The sequence below is a fragment of the Euprymna scolopes genome, chromosome 9 (genome assembly GCF_053919585.1).
Source record: "Euprymna scolopes isolate OS-2025 chromosome 9, ASM5391958v1, whole genome shotgun sequence".
Classification (NCBI taxonomy): Eukaryota; Metazoa; Mollusca; class Cephalopoda; order Sepiida; family Sepiolidae; genus Euprymna; species Euprymna scolopes.
The window spans coordinates 167685695-167707305 of NC_136490.1; the positions used below are offsets into that span (position 1 = coordinate 167685695).

At 34.8% G+C, this 21611-nt stretch overlaps 1 protein-coding gene across 2 annotated transcripts in view; it reads right to left on the reverse strand.

Moving 5' to 3' along the window:
• Positions 1-21611, reverse strand: part of LOC145284974 (cardioacceleratory peptide receptor-like) — a 478373-nt gene that overhangs the window by 87153 nt on the left and 369609 nt on the right. The window contains exon 1 of one of the 2 annotated variants that reach the window (XM_080134080.1): positions 972-1094. The exons of the other annotated variant lie outside the window; for it this stretch is intronic. The gene's annotated coding sequence lies outside the window, so the exon portion shown is untranslated. Of the gene's footprint in view, positions 1-971; positions 1095-21611 lie in introns of those variants that run through there. 2 annotated transcript variants of the gene reach the window in all.

Sequence of the window (21611 nt, forward strand, 5' to 3'; positions counted from 1 at the left end):
AAAATCAGGAAAATGAACTTCTACCACCCAATCCAGACGTAAGCAACTTTATTAAATCCCGTGTCGATATATATATATATATATATATATATATATATATATATATATATATATATATATATATATATATATATAAACATATATAACATATATAAGATATTTTAGTTTAATTTTAGTTTTGTAAAATTCATATATCTCTGTATACTTTCTAGCCATTTGAGGAACATTTAATAGTCTTAGTTTATAAATATATCAAATCTAAATCTTGTTGAGACCGCAAATAATTGTGAGGGACAGTCACACAGTGGGTAAATATACCCTCACTTCACCAAATCACAAAGTTAAGTGTTATTTTATGCGATTTACACAACACATGCTTTTCTTTGAGTGTTTCCGATAAAATATCAAACATTTTAAACATCATCACATCCGCGCACATTACAATTTAAGTAAATAAAATTCAAACAGATTTTATCGTCTAAGCATTCACTCGCCGTTACTGTGACAAGGACGTAATAATTATTGTTTGTTCCAGTACTTACAAACATATCCAACACACATCGTGCGAGTATGCCATTAAGCTGAAGATAGATTCAGTCTAAATATACTAAGGAAGCCATAAATGATTGACCAAAGTTTAAAGAAAACTAAGAATTATAGTGGTATGAAGTTTTAGAATCCCGGGAGTATGACAAATATTAGGATTGCTTTTCTTATGTGAGGGAAAAGCGTTGCAGATGAGAAACCTATAAATTAAAATACTCAGTACATTAGCTAGAATGTACAAAAAAAAAAGAAAATAAACATTTTCTTTTTATCATAACATTTTTTTCTGCATTCTAGCTAATGTACTGAGTCTTTTAATAATGAGACATAATGGAAAATATTTCGTTTAGTAAAAAATAGTGCAAGAAACAAAATCAAATTAAATAAAACAATATATTTGCACGCACAAAAATAAAAATACTTACAATGGCAGAGAATTGACCTTTTGGCAAGTGTAACGAATGGCGCAGTTGCATTATCGGATTGGGTCAATAGTAGAACAAAGAAATATTCTTGATATATACACGGAAATTCGAATCGGCAAACGTCTGTCAGAAAGAAAATAGAGCCAGTTAATGAGGAGATTCGCTCGGGAGAAGTTAGTATTTCCATCGTAGGAAGCTGAAAGCGTTCCTCCTCTTATATGTAGAGACTAGAAAGACAACCTGGCAGACGACTCTGAAATACTTTGGACTGGAAAATAAAGTTATGAAAAAAAAAAAGTCGTCATCGTGTTTTTGTCGCCTACAGGCATACCTTCTTCCACAGTGTTTCAAGCACGTACCGCCAACATACGAAAGCGCGATAAAAATAATGTATACGTTCTTTTATCGCGCTTTCGTACGTCGGTGGTAAGTGCTTGGTTCCACGCAGACAGGAAAATGTTATTTGTTCCGCTAAAAAAATTGAAATATGTAAAACACACGCATCAACACACGCACGCATTGACTAAATAGACGCGAGAGTATATATATACCTGCTACACGTTATTGATACACGGAATATATATACACACACTAGGCGATACGGCCCGTATAACAATATACACCTGAACGACATATCATAAACACATCCCAAGGCGTCCCCTAATACACTCTGCTATACAACAACAAAAGGCATACGTTTTTCTCATCAAATTTTTCTTAGAATTCACATAGTATTTCCATTACTATTTCTGCGCTTCATAAAGTAGGTTTCTGTCTATGGTTCATCTACATATTTACTATCAGACCATGTACGAAGTACTGTTATCCGATTTTGATTGGTGAATCTCTGTTGTATTAAAATGTTCTTCAAAAGATGCAGAAACTTATCTTTAGTTTGATTGGTTCCACTCTGACTTTTCTTCAACCCCTTTTTAACGTAGGGGATGTTGCTATTCTCAATCATTTATATAAATAATATCATAAGTGTTCTACAGAACTGTCTTCTCAATACTTAGCTGATATATTTTCAACTTATTTGACTTAACGATTTAGAAATCTTCAACAATTCACTATTTTGATGCGTTAATGTAATTCAGTTTTTATTACCGTTGTTTCCTTCAAACACTGCCGGCGTTTAGAACTTTCTCTCCGTTTCTTGACTATTTTCCTCCTAGCTACACCCTAGTTTTTGTTTCAAGGAAACTGTCAATAGGCATTGTGAACATAAATTATAAACTTAGCAAATCTATCAAAATGTTTTTCACCACATTAAGACATGTTTCCCCAACACTAAGTAAACTGCTAGAGATGAATTATAGCGCAGAACATTACAACATCTCTTCGCCAATGATCTAATGTATAAGACATGCATAATTTTATCTCATAAAGATTCGCAAGAAGTTCGTTGGTGACGAGGTTTAGTGCGAGAATCATTTTTACCTTGTTATTAACGAATACCATTTTCTGCATTCTCATTTGTTTACATTTCCTTATATTTCACTTTTATAAAATATGGCTAAGAATTCATTCAAAATTTATAATGTAAGAAGTGTTGCAATACAATTACTTTTAATGAATTTTGCATTTCATATAATTATAATGTTTTTAACAATCTCGAGACGTAAATATATACACAGTGGTTACCATATAAGCGCCAACTCTACTCAAATGTGGCTAAAATTTATCGTTGGCACAAAAATAATATCTTGCGAGTTGAAATAGCGAGATGCATCCAATGTGTATATAAATTTGACAAAAACAAATTAATGCCATATTTAAATGTAATTTTTAAAAGATTGCTTTGGTATAATATACTTTTTTCAGTTACTGAACAGTTTCATCTGTTTTTCTTAAATCAGATCTTATAATTTCATTATGAATTTATGGTTTAAGGCATTCAAAAATTCAGCAATTTATTGGTTTATCAGTAAAAAGATAAATTTGGTGAAAACCATTTTATTGTATTCCTCATTTATACATTCGACGGATAATATATATATATATATATATATATATATATATATATATATATATATATATGTAGTTTATATCTTTCAAGATTTCAATATTTTTTAGGGTAATGCTCTGCGTCCAATATAAAAACATTCTGTCTTACGATAGTTTCTTATATTAACAATATATATATATATATATATATATATTTAAATTCATATATATATATATATATATATATATATATATATATATATATACGTATATATATGTGTGTGTGTGTGTGTGTGTGTGAAGTCATCAGGTGGCAAACGTATCAACATAGAGAAAGCACAACATTATGAAGAGGAGAAGCATTTAACTTCGAAATGTCATTGCCTAAAGTGTTTTAGCCCTTTTACGCATTCCAAATCAATCCGATGATATAATAAAATTATATATAACCTAATCGCTCACTCAAACAAAACGGGTGATGAGAGATGGTTCTGTTATGATTTGTTTATTGTTTACGAACTAACACACATTGTTCACGAATATACCCGTGTGCCCGACGCTGACGAACAGTATGCAAGTCTCCTAGACGTTTTTCTGACAACTTGCCAAGAACTCTGCTCATCCTCTGTTCTGTCCTCACTGGGAACATTCCAACCACTTGATAAAATCAAAATGTAATACATTCTTTACTGTACTTCTCCAGCGTACAGTATATCGATATACTATGGCTGACTGAAGCCGGTTTCCGAACGTTTATATTAAATTTCCATCTGCATTTCATTTTTAAAATGAACACGTCCCTTAAATTATCAGATCTTGCTTTATGTTTAATTTTAGTGTAGACCGTTTCATACCCCTCAAAAGATTCCAGTGAAAACTAAACAGCTACCTGTGGTTCTCTTCGGAATATGCCACTGCCACTGCACACAGAAACCACTTTTTCCATTGCTTTCAAGAAAATAGTAGTGAAACTAAAACCGCATTTAATTCTAGTAGAAACCACTGTAAAGGAGTAATAAAGAATCCGAGAAAGCCGTATACGCAGTTTATTTATTTTTAATTTAAATTTTTACATGGTAGTCATCACTTATCAAGACCCGGAAACCACTCGGGGATAAGGGTTATTGCGTGTATCGTAATCAATGGGATAATATTGCGTTAATCGTTAGTAATGGAGATTTGATAAAGTGTCTTACTTTAGGGGGAGGTTTATCAGGAATTTGTTTATGTTGGACTTGAGGACATCCAAGTTGTAATCAGGTGAGAAACAGGCAAACGAAGAGAGTTCCCCATGCGTGCATTTCCAAGAAAGAAGCTTATTTATCTGTATTAATGTTCAACTTCGTATATTTTAGCAATAATACGTGATCAGCCGACATAAGACAAACCCACGTTACTCATGTGGATTTATATGGTCTGAAATGGTATTGCAAATATATATTCAACATCTTCGAAAGATAACTGTATATATGCGATATGTAAAGCTATTTTTATTTGTAATCATCTTACAGCCATAAAACTGGAGAAGCTATAATTGCATGCAATTTAATCACACTATTTATCATTGCATTGCCGAATAGGTTAAACATAATTATTTAAAAAGTATGCATCTTGCCCGTCCTCTACACTCCTGTATACGCGCGCCCCTTTCTTTATATTTTAATTAATAGAGACTTCCGTTAAGTTAGTTACTTATGTAAACCATTTAATAAAATGCTTTTACTTTAGAAAAAGTAGCTGCATCTATAAAATGATATAATAGCACTGAAATACAACGTACATGTACAAATGATTACAATTGACTTATAAATATTACTTATAAATGTTACTGAAAACAACTGTAATTGTAAAAGATAAGAATACTTTTTCATTAATTGAAACTGTTTTACTTTAGATTGTTTATACAAATATAGCGTAGTTACTAAAAATAATATCAAAGCGGATAATGGATATACTAAAACAACTTCTAACAAAAGATACAGTTATAATTTGTTCCCTTTTAAAAATATTTAAATTCTGGATCTGATAAAGCTCTTACTTTTTAGCTATATATGTTAGAGAATTGGAAAATATAGTATTTAGTCTAAATTGAACCTGTCAGCCTAATTCAATTTAGAATAAATAATATCTTTTCCAATTCTCTAGCATATATAGCTAAAACGTAAGAGCTTATAAACATCTCCACACAAATAGAGAAATTTAAATTATACAATTGGGAATCATTGTATAATACAACCCAGTAACGTATGATGAGAATTTGCTAAATAAAAGACAGGAAGCCTTCAAGAATTGTGTACATAAAATGAGGTATATAATAGAATATTCAGAAACCATATGAAATGTAATGTGACAATTAAAACTTAAATTGTTCTGTTTATTATGGACTTAATAATGAAAAAATATATCTTATAAATTATTTAGTATTTTAAGAAAATTCCACTAAAAATAAAAGATTTAGAGATCAAGTTGAGACAAAATTAAAATATAATAACTGTAAACTGAAATAATTAACCGCAAACTAAAATAATTAATGGGCCTGCTACGACTTATTGAATGTGCGAACTATAATAAGTTTAACTACATTATTCAATTCAGTAAATTAAACGAAGTAGATATAAGTAAATTGTAGGTTCATACAATTTAGAATATATTTTCCCCTTTAAACTTAGTATGATAATTGTATTTTAGGCTCAAACGCCGTCCACAGTAAAAACCGTAAATATACACATCTTTTATACGAACTTGAAAGTTGATATTATAATGCTTCATTTGTGTAGGATTCTAGAATTTTGATTTAAATCTAAATAAAACTCTGCTTGTATATTTATAAATAAGTAGTTATTTACTTATTAGTCGTCAATATGCATTATAACTAACTAATCTGCTGGTTGATATAGCCCTTGTGTAAGCCCCTGTATGATCTTGCCTTCCTGATAATTTCTGCAATTAAAAACGTTTTTAAAGAAAACTTGTTTTAATATTGTCTATTTTATACTGTGTATTTATACAAATTCTCAACACAGGAAAACACTATCTTTAAATAATCTTTGAGACATTTATAATGTATTGAGTCTTGCTAAAATTTAAGCATCTATTTTTTGTCTATGATGCGTAATGGTAATAAGATTTTGGTCTACAACACTTAGTTTAGATATCTTTAATAAGCTTAACCATTTATTAGAAACTGACGGTTGCTAAACTTCTGTCTGGCCAGCAAAGGCAAACCTGTTGTACTGCAGAGATCTTAACAGTAATCTTTGAAAAAAGTATATGCCATGCACTAGTAGAGGAAGGTAGGACAGATGCCCCCATATATATATATATATATATATATATATATATATATATATATAAGGCTTTTTGATAATTGATGGCACGATGGTCTTCTCAGGAACATAAGATCATACGTAATCACTGGAAGAATGCTTTTTTTTTTTTTTACACAGAGATCACCACTTATCAAGGCCCGGAAGCCACTCAGGGATAATCATGACAAGTTTCAAGAAAAAATACACGATTAAACCCGGTTCTCCAACTTCCAACGTAGACCCCTACTACCATGTCTCCTTCTCCAACATCAGGGGTCTACGTTCTAACCTTCCAGAGGTTGAAACCCAATTACAGGAGACTAAACCAGACCTTTTATTTTTAAGTGAAACTGGCATTGGACAGGCTATTTCCCTAGATGAGTTTGCAATTACAGGATACTCTAACTTAACTTCTAAATCTGACCCCCAAGATCGCCATGGGCATGGAATATGTGCCTATATTAAAGATAGCTTTCCATGTGGGAGGGACATCTCCAGGGAAGATCCTAACTTACCCTATATGTGCTTCCGGGTTGCTTTAGCTCACACTACTGCATTTATATTTACTCTCTATCGCCCCCACAACAGCGGAGTTACTATCTTTCAAAGCATATCTGAGAAAATTGACCAAGTCCTTTCTACTTATCCTTCAGCTAACATTCACGTATGTGGAGACTTCAATGTTCACAACGTCGAATGGTTGACCCACTCAAACAAGACCGATGATGAGGGGAGGTTCTGTCATGATTTCTCCATTGCCTATGACCTCACTCAGATTGTTCAGGAACCTACCCGTGTGCCCGATAATGACGGCCAGTATGCGAGCCTACTAGACCTTTTTCTCACAACTTGCCCTGAACTATGTTCAGTTTCTGTTCTGTCGCCTCTTGGATCTTCCGACCACTCTGTTGTATCAATTAAGATAAAAATGAAATGTAATAAGTCCCCAGACGTACCACTTCATCGTACAGTATATCGATACACTAAGGCTGACTGGGATAGCTTCCGTACATTTATATCTGATCTACCTCTGCATTCCATGTTTAAAAAGGATGTGTCCTCTATAGTATTAGACCTAACTGAATGGTTAATTGTAGGTATTGACCATTTCATACCCTCTAAAAAGTTTCAGCAAAAACCTAACAGCCAGCCATGGTTCTCTCCAGAATGTGCTGCTGCCATTGCGCACAGAAATCACTTTTTCCACTGCTTCAAACGTAATAGATGTATGGAAACCAAAGCCGTTTTCAGGACTGCCAGCAACCATTGTAAGAAAGTAATAAGGAACGCAAGAGAGTTGTATGCTCAATCTGTTAAGTCCAAAGTAGCTGAGCAGCGGCTTGGTTCCCACCAGTTTTGGCAAATAGCAAACAGAATCCTGAACAGAAGCGTGTGCTCCATCCCAACTATTATCAATGGACCTGAGGTAATCTCGTCAGCATCAGACAAAGCCAAACTCTTTGTCAAGAACTTTGCAGCTAATTCTACCCTTTGCGACCAAGACCGCCAACCCCCAATATTTCCTCCTGTATCAGAAAACACGCTATGTGATATACGTATATCTGTACGTGATGTTGCCAAGCTAATCAAAAACCTTGATTCCAGTAAAGCAACTGGCCCTGATGGTATTCCAATTATAGTACTCAAAAAACTTCAACCTGAACTAGCGCCCATACTTACAAAACTGTTTAAACGTTGTCTTAAGGAGAATAGTTTCCCATCTCCCTGGAAAATCTCATCAGTATGCCCTGTATTTAAGAATTCAGGTGATCGCTCATCCCCCTCTCAGTACAGGCCAATAAGTCTCCTGTGCGTCATGAGTAAGTTGCTAGAATCTGTGTTAAATACAGAAGTAATCAAACATCTCAACAAAAATAACCTTCTTAGTGACACTCAATATGGTTTCCGTTCTGCTAGATCTACAGCAGATGTCCTTACAGTTATATCGCATAGGATTAGCAAATCTCTCGACGGTGGCAATCTTTCTAGGGCAATTGCTCTTGACATATCTAAAGCCTTTGATAGGGTATGGCATAAAGGTTTACTTCATAAGATCTCTAGCTATGGTATAGCTGGAAAAGTCTTCTCAATTATTAAATCATTTCTTTCTGATAGGTTCATAAGAGTAGTAGTTGAGGGGCAAAAATCAGAAGCTCACAGTATTAATGCCGGTGTCCCTCAGGGATCCATCCTGGGCCCAACTCTTTTCCTGATCTACATTAATGATCTTCCAAATCATATCCTTACATCATTTGTAGACATTTATGCTGACGACACTACCATTTATGGTACCACATCTAAGACAGTAAACGAGCAAGTACTCTCCAATTCTCTCTCCTCTTATCTTGAGCATGTAGTACAATGGGGAAAGGAGTGGCTGGTTACTTTTAATGCATCTAAAACCAAGCTTCTCTCTTTACATCATCAACATTTTAATCCACATTTGTCATCAATTGAAATGAATGGCTCTCGTCTTCAGGAGGCCTCAAGTTTTGACAAGCTTCTGGGCTTGACCATTACTCCTGATCTTAAATGGAACACGTATATCAAATCTGTTGCCAAGGCCGCTGGAAAAATGGTGGGATCTTTCTATCGATCCAGTAGATATCTCACTGCTGATGCCATTCTCTATCTATATAAGAGCCAGGTACGTCCAAGGATGGAATACTGTTGCCACATCTGGGCAGGAGCTGCTAGAAAGGACTTGTCCTGCCTTGATAGAGTTCAAAATAGACTTCGTAGCCTCGTAGGAGATGTCCTTTTCTCCTCCTTACAACCTCTATCTCACAGAAGAGATGTTGCGAGTTTGTCTCTGATGTATCGTTATTTTCATGGAAAGTGTTCAACTGAGCTTCAATCTATGGTCCCCCCTCGCCAAACTTTCACAAGAAACACTCGTCTAGCTGTAAACACTATCAATAATTTCCCCCACTCTTTATCTGTGGCTAAACCTAAACGTAGATTCCATGAACAAAGCTTCTTTCTTAGAACTGCACGCCTGTGGAATTGTCTTCCGTTTTCCTGCTTTCCGGCTGACTACAATATGGTTGTGTTCAAGTCTAAGGTAAATAAGTTCTTGATGAGCCGTTCCATATAAGTTATTAAATTTACCAAATTTTCATTACTAATGATTACTATATTGACCAACTTCTACTGTACACTCTTTAACCCTTATCCTTGAGTGGCCTCTGGGCCTTGATAATGTGGTGATGCCTTTGTAAAAAAAAAAAAAAAAGGGTTATTGCAAGTACATCACGTTAGTGAGGAGATTTTATGAAGTGTTTAATTAGGGGGGGCGGTTCATTAGGAATTTGTTAACATTAGACTTGAATACATCCAAGTTGTAGTCCGGAGGGAAGCAGGCAGGCGGAACAGAGTTCCACAGGCGTGCAGTTCTAAGAAAGAAGCTTTGCTCATGAAATCCGCGTTTTGATTTAGGCACAGATATAGAGTGGGGGAAATTTTTCACCGTGGATTCAGCTAGACGGGTGTTTTTCGTGAAAGTTTGGCGAGGGGGGATCAGGGATTGGAGTTCAGACGAGCACCCGCCATGAAAATAACGATAAAACAAGGATAGGCTCGCAACGTCTCTTCTGTGGGAGAGGGGTTGCAGGGTAGAGAAAAGGGCATCCCCCACTGAACCACGAAGTCTATTTTGTACTCTGTCAAGGCATGATAGGCTGTTTTTGGAAGCTCCTGCCCAGATATGGCAACAGTATTCCATCCTTGGCCGTACTTGGCTTTTATATAGATAGAGAATTGCATCAGTAGTGAGATATCTTCTGGAGCGGTAGAAGGATCCCACCATCTTTCCTGCGACCTTGGCAACAGACTTGATGTACGTGTTCCATTTCAGGTCAGGAGTAAAGGTCAAACCCAGAAGCTTGTCAAAACACGGGCCCTCACCCAGACGAGAGCCATCCATCACAATTTATGCCAAATGGGGATCAGAGCGTTGATGATGTAGAGATAGAGATTTGGTTTTGGATGCATTAAAAGTAACCAGACAAATTTTCCCCCACTGAACCACACGCTCGAGATCGGAAGAGAGAGAACCAGAGAGAACTTTGTCATTTACAGCCTTTGATGTGTTGCCGTAGATGGTCGTGTCATCAGCATAGATGTCAACGAATGATTTAAGCATGTGTTTAGGGAGGTCATTTATGTAGATCAGGAAGAGAGTTGGGCCCAGGATTGACCCCTGAGGGACTCCAGCATTTATATTGCAGGCCTCCGATTTTTGTCCATCTACCACTACTCTTATGAGCCTATCGGAGAGAAATGATTTAATGATTGAGAAAACATTTCCAGTTATACCGTAGCTGGAAATCTTGTGAAGTAGACCCTTATGCCATACTTTAGTCAAAGGCCTTTGATATGTCAAGAGCAATTGCCCTAGAAAGGAAGCCTTTGTCAAGAGATTCACTAATCCTGTGGGATATAACCGTCAGCAAATCTGCGGTAGATCTTTCAGAACGGAAACCATATTGTGTGTCACTAAGAAGGTTATTCCTGCTGAGGTGGTTGACTATTTCTCTATTTAATATTGATTCCAGTAACTTACTCATAACACAGAGAAGACTTATTGGTCTGTATTGAGAGGGAGATGACTTATCACCTGAATTCTTAAATACAGGGCAAACTGATGAGGTCTTCCAGGGGGTCGGAAAGCACTTCTCCTTAAGGCAGCGCTTAAATAGTTTCGTAAGTATGGGAGCAAGTTCTGGTTGAAGCTTTTTTAATACTATAATTGGGATGCCATCAGGGCCAGTTGCTTTACTGGAATCTAGGTTTTTTATTAGCTTTGCGACCTCATGCACTGATATTTGTATGTTACCTAGCTTGTTCTGTGTTATAGGAGGAAATATGGGGAGTTGATGGCCTTCGTCGCATAGGGTAGAATTAGCTGCAAAGTTCTTTGCAAATAGTTTGGCCTTGTCTTACAGGGAACCTGTTAGAACAGCTTAACATAATTTAATCCTTCTTAAATAAAAGAAGAATCCAGGATGTCCTCGATATTCGTATGTCAAAACAATATGGCATATATATGCGTGTACCTAAGGGGTCAGTCGTTGGACCTTTATATATCCTGGTATTCATAAATGACCTCCTTGATTAAATTATCTTTGGGATGGGGGTATTTTTTTTTACACAGTGATCACCACTTATCAAGGCCCGGAAGCCACTCAGGGATAAGGGTTATTGCAAGTACATTACGTTAGTGTGGAGATTTGATGAAGTGTTTACTTAAGGGTATTTGCATTAACACGCTCTATAACAGTCACGAGGGGAAAACGAATGAACACATATATCTAAAGCAATGATGACAACCCTAAATTCATTCTGCAGTGAAACGGGGACAAAAATATGATAGTGACATTCAATGTTGCCAAAACTATTTTTCTTTCATTTTATAATTACACAAAACCTTATAAACCACCAATATCTATGGCTAATGATACATTACTTTTAAATACTTCGTTCAAACTCCTCAGCTTAACGTGTACAGGGAACCTGTTACAACAGCTACATCAAGGGAATCGCCGTGACTGCCGCGAATAAGGCGAGCTCCCTTTACTATGCTAGAAAGTTATTTACGCCTGAAAGTATCCTGTACCTATACAAAGCCATCATTTTCCCAATGTATGGGATATATTTGTCACATTTGTGTGATGTATCTGTTACGAGTCACTCACTCCTGGACAGGGTTCAAAAGAGAATCGCCAATAGGTTCTGAACTGTCAGCTAGGTCTAAGCCCCTGCCCCACCGACGAAATATTGCACTCCTCTGCCTGTTTTACAAGTATTTTTATGGTAGCTGCTCCGAGAAACTACAACCCCTTGACCTCCTCGAGGTAAATACCTCCGAAAAACTGACAAGAAGCAAAATCTCAGCCTTCTACTATGGTATTTTATTCATATATCTGCTAGACTTTGGAATTCCCTTCCGGATTCTTGCTTTTCGACTGTACTTCGTGCTTTTTCGAATGTATAATGTAAACAAACATCTTGCTGCTCAGCTCGCTACATAGTATTCATGTAATTTATGTTCCAGATAGTAGCCTTGTTTATAGTGAAAATGTAATAAAAATGTTCAAATAACATTGTATCTGAAGCCAAATATATTTCATACACGGGTATATACGAGCAATGTTGCACCTTTTTTCTCAGTATGTTCCCTGCTAGTAATATCATTTAGCAAGGTAATCAACTGGAGTAGATGACTTTTTTTGTTTTAGTATGCGATAATACCAAGCGCTACAAAAGGGTATACTATAACAATCTTAATTGAAAAGAGGGAAATTAATGTGTTTTATAAATGTTTGACATAAAAATACAACATTAATGGAATACACGAATATCTATGCATCTCATGTATAGGTAATGTCTTAATAACGAAAGTGGGTCTTCCAGACCTGCGACTTACGACTGAATAAAACAGATATGCTTCTTATAATATGAGAGATATATAGTGTTGGTTATTATATCAATGTTTAAATATTTTGTAGGACTAAAATACCATTTAATTAATTTAATGAGGTTTAGTATATTTGTGATATGTTTCAAATTTGTGAAAAAGTATTACGTTACAACCTGGTGAATCAGTTAATAATGACATAAAATCAATTAAAAATTAATATTAGGCCGCGATTATCGTATGAATTCATCATTACTGAATCAAGACAAAAGCCTAAAGGATACATGCCTCTTAAAGAACTTATTCAGATCAATTTGGTATTTTACATTAAATATTCAAAAAGTCAGGGAACACATTATGCATACATAGATTATAATTTTTTCTCTGTAAATTCAAACTAAACGTATGTTTTAGTCAATCAGAAAATTATAAAAATACATATTTTTTATTTTTTATGAACCTCAGTGAGCATCATAGAGTAAAGGCATTTTTTTCAAGCAGCCACTCAATCGTTGCAACGCAATGCGCATTCCTTTTTAATATTGCCCACCCTGTGACCGTGTTCCTGGCCGGCAGTCGATTGTTTCAGTGGTAAGCAACTTCAGGGAAACAGGCGATGTAAAGAAAGAAACACCTGGCCTCCCACGAGCAGCGAGGCCACCCCAAAACATTGACGCGGTGAGACATTCTGTTTTGAGATCTCCCCGGCAATCTCCTTGCAAACACGCATCCGCTTTTGGGTTGTCCTCTTGTTTTGTAAGACGAATCCTCCATGAAGAATTGAAATTTCATACGTATAAATTAATTAGGGTGTATATATTTAATCCACGCGATTTTATTGATCGTGAAAATGTATGTGAGGCGGGTTTGAGCTTGCCTGACGACACACTTTTTTTATTCAGTGATGAGGTTCACTTCCAGCTTCCGTGATCTGTAAATAAGCAAAATATGTGCTATTGGGGTCCTAAAAACCCAGATAACTTCTCCAACGTCGTCTACACGCACTACGGGTAACTGTTTGGTGTGCACTATCGCGGGTTGGTATAACTGGCCCATGGATTTTTGAAGAAAACGAACAGGCAGTATCAGTGAAATCTGACCGTTATGTCAACATGATCAATGAGTGTTTCCTGCCAACACTGAACCAGCTGGGTGTGGAAAATGTGTGGTTCCGGTAGGATGGTGTCATGGCACACGCAGCGAGCGCGTCAATGACTGTTTTACAGCAGAACTTCCCAGGACACCTCATCTCCTTGAGGTACGATCTGCATTAACCAGAACACCCCCCCCTGATTTATCATCATGTGACTATTTCTTGGGTAATATCTGAAATCCATTGTTTACAACGATCGTCCTAGCACCATGACTTATCTGAAAAAACTACATTCGTTGAACTATCGCCAATATACCCATCGATATGTTGCAAAGAGTTGACCGAAACTTCAGAGTTCAATTAACTCTGTATAGCGAAGATTGGACGCGATCTTACTGATATGATCTTTAAAACTGGTAAAAAAAAAATAACATTTAAATGTTGTACTAGTTGCAGATAACAGAATTTTATGTATACCTGCATTACTGGTGATTTAATTGATATTCCAAATAAGCAAGTTTTTCTGTCCCACCCTGTATAATTTGGTTAATATTATACAAATAGTAATGAAACATTTTAGATAAAAAAAAAACGAAAACTTTTTCTGAATACTCAGCATTATCATCAAAATAGCCTCCATTTTTTATTATATTTCATTATAAATATTTACGAGAAATTTGTCTAAAAAGTTGAAATATATACCTACAATGTTAAAATTTAGTATGAGATTAACGTACTCTGATATAACAGTTTTCCCCGATTCTTTGAAGATTCATTAATGAATATGCAGACAAAAACAAAAGAAAGGAAAACGAAAGTTAGGAAGTTGAAGAATCAAAACTCAAGGCCAACGTTCGATTCTACTATATTAAAGTATATAAGAAATATATTAAAGATATTTCACAAGGTAAAAAGGAGAAAGTATATTAGCTCTTATAAAGTTAAATAAAAACATATTTCAAACTCCCTAATATAAAATGTTCATCAGAGGGATATATATATATATATATATATATATATATATATATATATATATATATATATATATATATATATTCTATTCAAACCTTAAAATCTATACATTTTTTACTCCCGCAAACGGCAATTAAACGATGAAATATCGAAAAATATCTTACATTCAATTAGGTTAATTGGGCGAAGGAATTAAAGTTGAAATACCTGAAACATTTATCTGAAACAGTTTACATTAACAAACATTTTTAACGTTAATTATTTACGGATAATATCTTTAACATAAATGCATGAGGTGAATAGGAGGCGAAAAAATAAAAGATTACTTACTCCATAAAACCTGAAAAATAGTTTGATTTGTGACGAAAGAATGGGCAGATGTTAATCTAATCTCAAATGCAAGTTACAACTGTTCGCTTCAACGATCTTTTTTTCAGGAAGCATCACCAGATGCAAAGCGGGAGATTATTCACAGAATATTGTCTACGACCAAGCGTCTCAATCAATAGGATTCGTGTTTAGTCGCAAATAAACGTAGCCGAAAAAGAGAAAATATTCAGCATTTCCATACAAAAATGATAAATAATTCAATGTAGTTTAAAGCATAAATGTGAACACATTGCTAATAGTGTGCATATGAAACATTAAAATATTTAAGAAGAGAACAATACTGAAAGATTTAAAAGGAGTATATATGTTATTTTTTTACTTGTAATCCCATTATATATTTTTTACTCGTTATCCCATTCGCCCATTTACCCTCCATTTATACATATATATATATATATATATATATATATATATATATATATATAATTTTTTTTCATTTCATCCATTCGTTATAATTTTATAAGTAATCCCCACTTAAGTCTTCGCTTTTGCGTGACATTTGTTTTACACCTGGTAGAAATTCAACGATTGACTCCTGATGCGTTTGTTGATGAAAGGAGTCCCTAGAGTCTTCCCGACCTTATTTAAAGCGCTTATGAATCTTGCTTTCCTGCCTGCTGGAAAACTGCTTCTGTAGTGCCAGGTTTCAAGAATTCTGGCGAAAGAACTGACCCATCAAATTATCGCCCCATTAGCCTCCTTTCACTTTTCGCCAAAATATTTGAGACCATAATTAACCAAGCTCTAGTCTGTCACCTTACAGATGCTAAACTTCTGACTAACCAACAATATGGATTTAAGCAAGCCCGTTCCACAGCAGACATCCTAACTGTAATCTCAGAACGTGTATACCAGTCACTAGACAAAGCAGGGGAGGGTACAGCGATAGCTCTAGACATATCTAAGGCCTTTGGCAGGGTATGGCATGAGGGTCTTCTCAAGAAAATCAGATCATACGGCATCACTGGTAGAATAGATAACATAATTAGATCGTTCTTAGATAAGAGAAAAATCCAGGTTGTCCTTGACGGTCATACATCTAAACAATATGATATAAATGCGGGAGTGCCCCAGGCGTCTATCCTTGGACCTCTGTTATTCCTAATATTCATAAATGACCCCCCCCTATAAAATTGTTTGTGAGATGGGTATATATGCTGACGACACCACGCTCTAATGCAGACAGGACAGGAAAACAAATGAACACATAAAGAATTGGCAGAAACACTAGAGGATGACTGCCAATCTGTAGTGGAATTGGGACAAAAATAGATGGTCACCTTTAATGCTGCCAAGACTAAACTTGTTTCCTTCAATAATTACAAGAAACCTTCCCTACTACCAATAGCAATGGCCAAAGACTCTTTATCTGAAAGTACATCTTTTTAACGTTCACGGGAAACATGAGTTGGAACAATTACATTGAGAACATTGCCAGGACCGCTGCGAAGGTGTGTTCTCTCTGCCGTGCTAGAAAACTATTAACGCCCGAAAGTATCCTATACCTCTATAAGGCCACCATTCGCCCATGTATGGAGTATTGTTGTCATATTTGGGCTGGTGCATCTGCCACTAGTCTCTCACTCCTAGACAAGGTTTAAAAGAGAGTCACCAATCTGATAGGCCCTGAACTGGCATCTAAACTTCAGCCTCTTTCACATCGATGAAATGTTTCATCCCTCTGCCTGTGCTACAAGTACTTTAACGGTGAATGCTCTGACGAACTGCAAGCACTTCTGCCCCCTCGACGTAAATATCCCCACAACCCGACCAGCGGCTAAATCCCACCCCTTCACAGTAGAGATCCCTAGATGCAAGAGAGCCTTATACTCCAGTAGTTTCTTCCTCAGAACAGCTAGACTTTGGAATTCACTTCCGGGTCCCTGCTTCCCCGACTGTACTAACATGCAGAAGTTCAAGTGCAACGTGACCGACATCTTGCTGCCCAACTTCCTACACAGTACCCCTGATGCTTATGTCCCTGATAGTAGTCCCCTACAATAAAGTGGCAATGTCCCTTGTTTGGGGTTAAAATGTAATAATAATAATAATAATAATATATATATATATATATATATATATATATATATATATATATATATATATATAGCTGGTTGACAATCGTTCAGCCGTGGAAGCTATCGGGCGCAGAGAAATAGCAAGAATGTAGGATTAGGAAGTGAAAAAATGGAATAAAAGCTGTCTGAAATATAACCGGAGACTTTTGATCGTTTCTTTGGAAGGAATCTTCTTTTCGGCCTTTGGCAGATTCATCAACCAAGATCTCCAAGATTAATAGAGGGATATGTTTTCCTATTTGACAGGATGCATTCCCTAGAAAATGTTACGTCTTTTATTTTGTAAAGGAAATTTTGTTGTTAAATTGTTATATCTTCCGTCTGTTGAACTCTTGTTCAATGTAGATATGTCTGTTTCTTATATGGGTTAGAAATGTGCACATATACACGCAACCTAATTACAGAGACGACTATACATCCACAGATTTCACAGTGTCAAAGACAATAATAAAAATGGATATATACATAGATATACTCCTATAAATTTATTTTTCGCGCATTCATATTCGTATAAAACACCGTTTTTCCTATTTATTTAGAAATATATAACCCTATTATATATGGAACGGGGAATTGCATTAATCTGCAAGAGATGTAGACTAATTGCTATATTCTTTTAATTAATTCCCTATTATATTTTTCAGTTTTTTTAAATATATTTTTTATGATCAGCTTTAGTTTATTATTACGTGTAATTATGTTCATGCAGATATTCTACATGATTTATACTTGCGAAATATTTCAGTAAAATGCTATAGTAAACCCAAACCTTTTTCTGTATATATTTATGTATGCGTGTATATATTTGTTTAAAAAATTCTGCCTACCAAACCCTTCTATTAGTTTTTGGTCTACAGACATCAAAGTTCATATATTGGGTATTTGAGCCCTATGAGAAACTTTATATTTGGGTTTTAGCCGGGAAGCTCGATGCAAAAGTGTGAAAATTAAAAAATGGCACTTGTCAAGTGAAGGTCGAACGACGGAATCACGAATATGCATGCGTAACGTAATATCTATTGGCTCATGTTTTAATTTTACACCTTAAAGCAATGTGTCTTCATAGCCCAGCCATTAATATCAAGGAAAAAAGTACATTGTATGCTAAACGTTTTGGTTTTGATTCTTGGTCGTGCTCACGAGTTATTCTTACTTTTTTTTTTAAATCAGTACTATGTATTGGTCCTATAAAACATAATAGTAAATAAGAAATCTGCCTGAATCAAAATATAATTTTTTAGCATATCTACGACCGGGTAATGGCGGTCTACCTGCTAGTATATATATATATATATATATATATATATATATATATATATATATTGAAAGATAAATAGAGCTGTAACAAAGCAAGGAATATGTATGCAGATGTGCACGCAATATGGCGAGTGGTACGTATACACGGGACGTAGAAAGAAAAGAGGACAAAAAAGAAAAACACGGGACAAAGAGAGAGATACATCAAAGCACCTGTCAACAAAGCAGATTTTTAACAACTTGAAGTCACGACAGAAACTTTTGAAAAATATGCAGGAGTAATTCATCCACCGAACTTTGAACAAGATTTTCTATCAAATGTATACAGTTGAACGCATTACAGGTATAACAGCTGCTAAGAGCTGCAGACTAAAAAAACTGTACATTAACCAGAGAAAGAGAATCAGGCATGCGACAGTACCCTGTTGGTTTTGAAAATACGTGTCAGAGGTTTGGTGACAAACCGAACTGTAATAAATACTAATTTTCCTTCAACAGACAAAAAAAATCGTGTTAATTTTCTTTGTTTCTTTGCGATACTTTTATACAGAATGTCGGATCTGTGCTAATATGTAACAACACTCTTACATATAAATTATGTAGTGCCGTGATGACCAGAACGTTTGTGTAAAAAAGGTTCCAAAAATGTTTTTAAAGATTTACCCAGACAAGTTTCAGTCGCAAGAAAATGAATTAAACAATGTTCACAGAAGATTATTTCGTACCGTTGCAGACTAGCTCTTTTTAGCAAAAAAAGGTTAAAAATTATACAAAACAAAAACGATTCCACTAGATAAAGTTTCGTCGCGGATAAGAAACAGGACAGCGAGTGAAGTAAGAAGTAAGAGAAGATAGAAAGGAGCAATCGTCCCGGTTGGTGAGTCAATCTATTTCGTTCTTTTCCTCTTTTTCCGTAGTTTGCAATTTTTCTAGCTTGTCGCTCATATCTCATCATCATAAGAGACAAAGGTTCTAATAATACGAATATGTTTTAAAGTATAAAAGGATGGAATTGTCCATGTGCATTTGATTTATCAACAAACGTATTCCGTTAAAATAGACATTTTGAATTGAGTCCTAGTAGAGAATACTAAATATCTATAGAATTTAGTAAATTTGGCGGATGGCAAAATATTTTAAATTGCAAACAAGCACGTCGAATACCTAGCATGGAATATACTAAGTGACTTATATTTTTTGTAAGATTTTTCCTGTTTTTTATTTTCCTGTACTTTGATATTTTATTTCTTATAAATCTAATACCGAACAAAGAAATACTAATTTTTATAGTCATCTTTAATTTTAATACTAATGACAGGTAAACATTTTGGAGGTATATACGTGTCGTTTACAGAACATTATTTTTTTTATCCTTAAACTGACGCTCTATATAAACATATAACCGCAGCGATTGTATTATCACTTTGGTAGAAAGATCAGTGTGCACTAAGCATTTAAGGTTTAAAGTATAGCGTGAATTTGAAGTTAATCGTGTTTGATAGAAGGATTGCTGAATGATAAATTCAAAAAGTCAAATACTATTGCTTGTACTGGAATGCAAGACAATACAATAGTTGTTGCGTAATATGTGAGTGTATAATTAAATTAGGGACAGGGATAATGCCACTGGCTTTTTGGAGTAAGGTGTTAACAGTAATTGTATCGATTAACCTCGACTCAAAGAGCTTAGCAGTTAAGAGACAATTGTGCTCTAGGACTAAACACACGTTTACATTTACTATTGCTGTCTCTAATAACCTCGCCACAAGAAGCTGAGCATCTGAGAGGCAAATTGGTCGTCGTACTAAGCAATAGTTTATGCTCGCTAGTTTAGTCAAGAATTCGTAGAGAAGTTTTAACCTAAAGAAAACTAATTTGGTATCGGCATAAAAATCTATGAAAGGAACACAAAGTGAGAAATTGATTAATATACGACTGGTATCGAATATGGAAAGATCATAAGTTGTAGTGGAAAACAGAAAAAGAATGTACCAGAAAAACACTATAATGATGAAAAAAATGTAGCAAAATAATATTGCAATAAAACTATCATGAAAACATATCGGTTATGAAGTCTGTAGATACACGCGATAAACAACTTTTGTACTTAAAATGCCGCCTTTAAGTTTGAAAATAATTAACGTCGCATGACAAACCCAAATCAAAGATTATTGAACGGAAGGCAGTTTTGATCTTGTTTATATTTAACTGGCAATTTTATATCTTGTTATCATTCAAAACAAACTTAACCAAGCTGAAACATTTTGCATTTGTTCAGTGATATTTTTGAGCGGATAGAAACTACGTTCTCGTTATGTAACCAGTTAACTGAGTTTGCTTTTCCTTTCAACATGTTAACACTTTGTCTTAAAATATTTAGAAAAATCCATTGACATTGTTTATTTTTATAAAACAAAAAGAAATTTAAAAAAAAAATTAAAAAGGGATAAGAAACATGTTATAGCTCTATACTATGAAATTAAGTAGAGAGATAAAGCAGGAATACGACACTGTGTTGGCTTGGAAAATACGTGTCAGTGGCTTAATGATGAAACGACCGGTTATAAATCCCCTTTTATCTCAATAAAAAAATTAATTTCATTTTTTTCTTTGTTTCTTTTCATTACTTTCATACACAACGTCATGTCCGTGTAAATATTTGAAAAAAAAAACGTTACAGATAGACAAACGTACAATGACAAGCGGAGACCTATTTTAAAACTATGTCATCGCAAGGATAATATGCAGATTTACAAATTGAAACACTATTCTCGAAATTACTTTAATAATAATAGAGAATCCAAAACGTGATTCTTAAAAGAACAGATTATGCACATTTTTTATTGTATATAACAAGCTCACTTATCTATTTTTTTAATTTGTTTTATTCTTGGTCTGGTCTTAAAACGTCATGTTTTACATCCCAACACCACAGTACTTCATAAACAATGGATTCAATATTATTTGAAGACACGTGTACTTGATCAGCGCCTATACACTGAATTAAAATTTCGATCTTCAACAACAATAAAAAAAACTATGAAAATAAAGTCCTTTTTAAAAAGAAAAAACATTCCTGATAAAAACTCGCTTACGACTCGAAAGTTCTAATTTTTAAATAAATGAATGTGTGTGTGTGTATGTTTTGTCTGGCCTTTTAACCGTCTTCTTTTTATT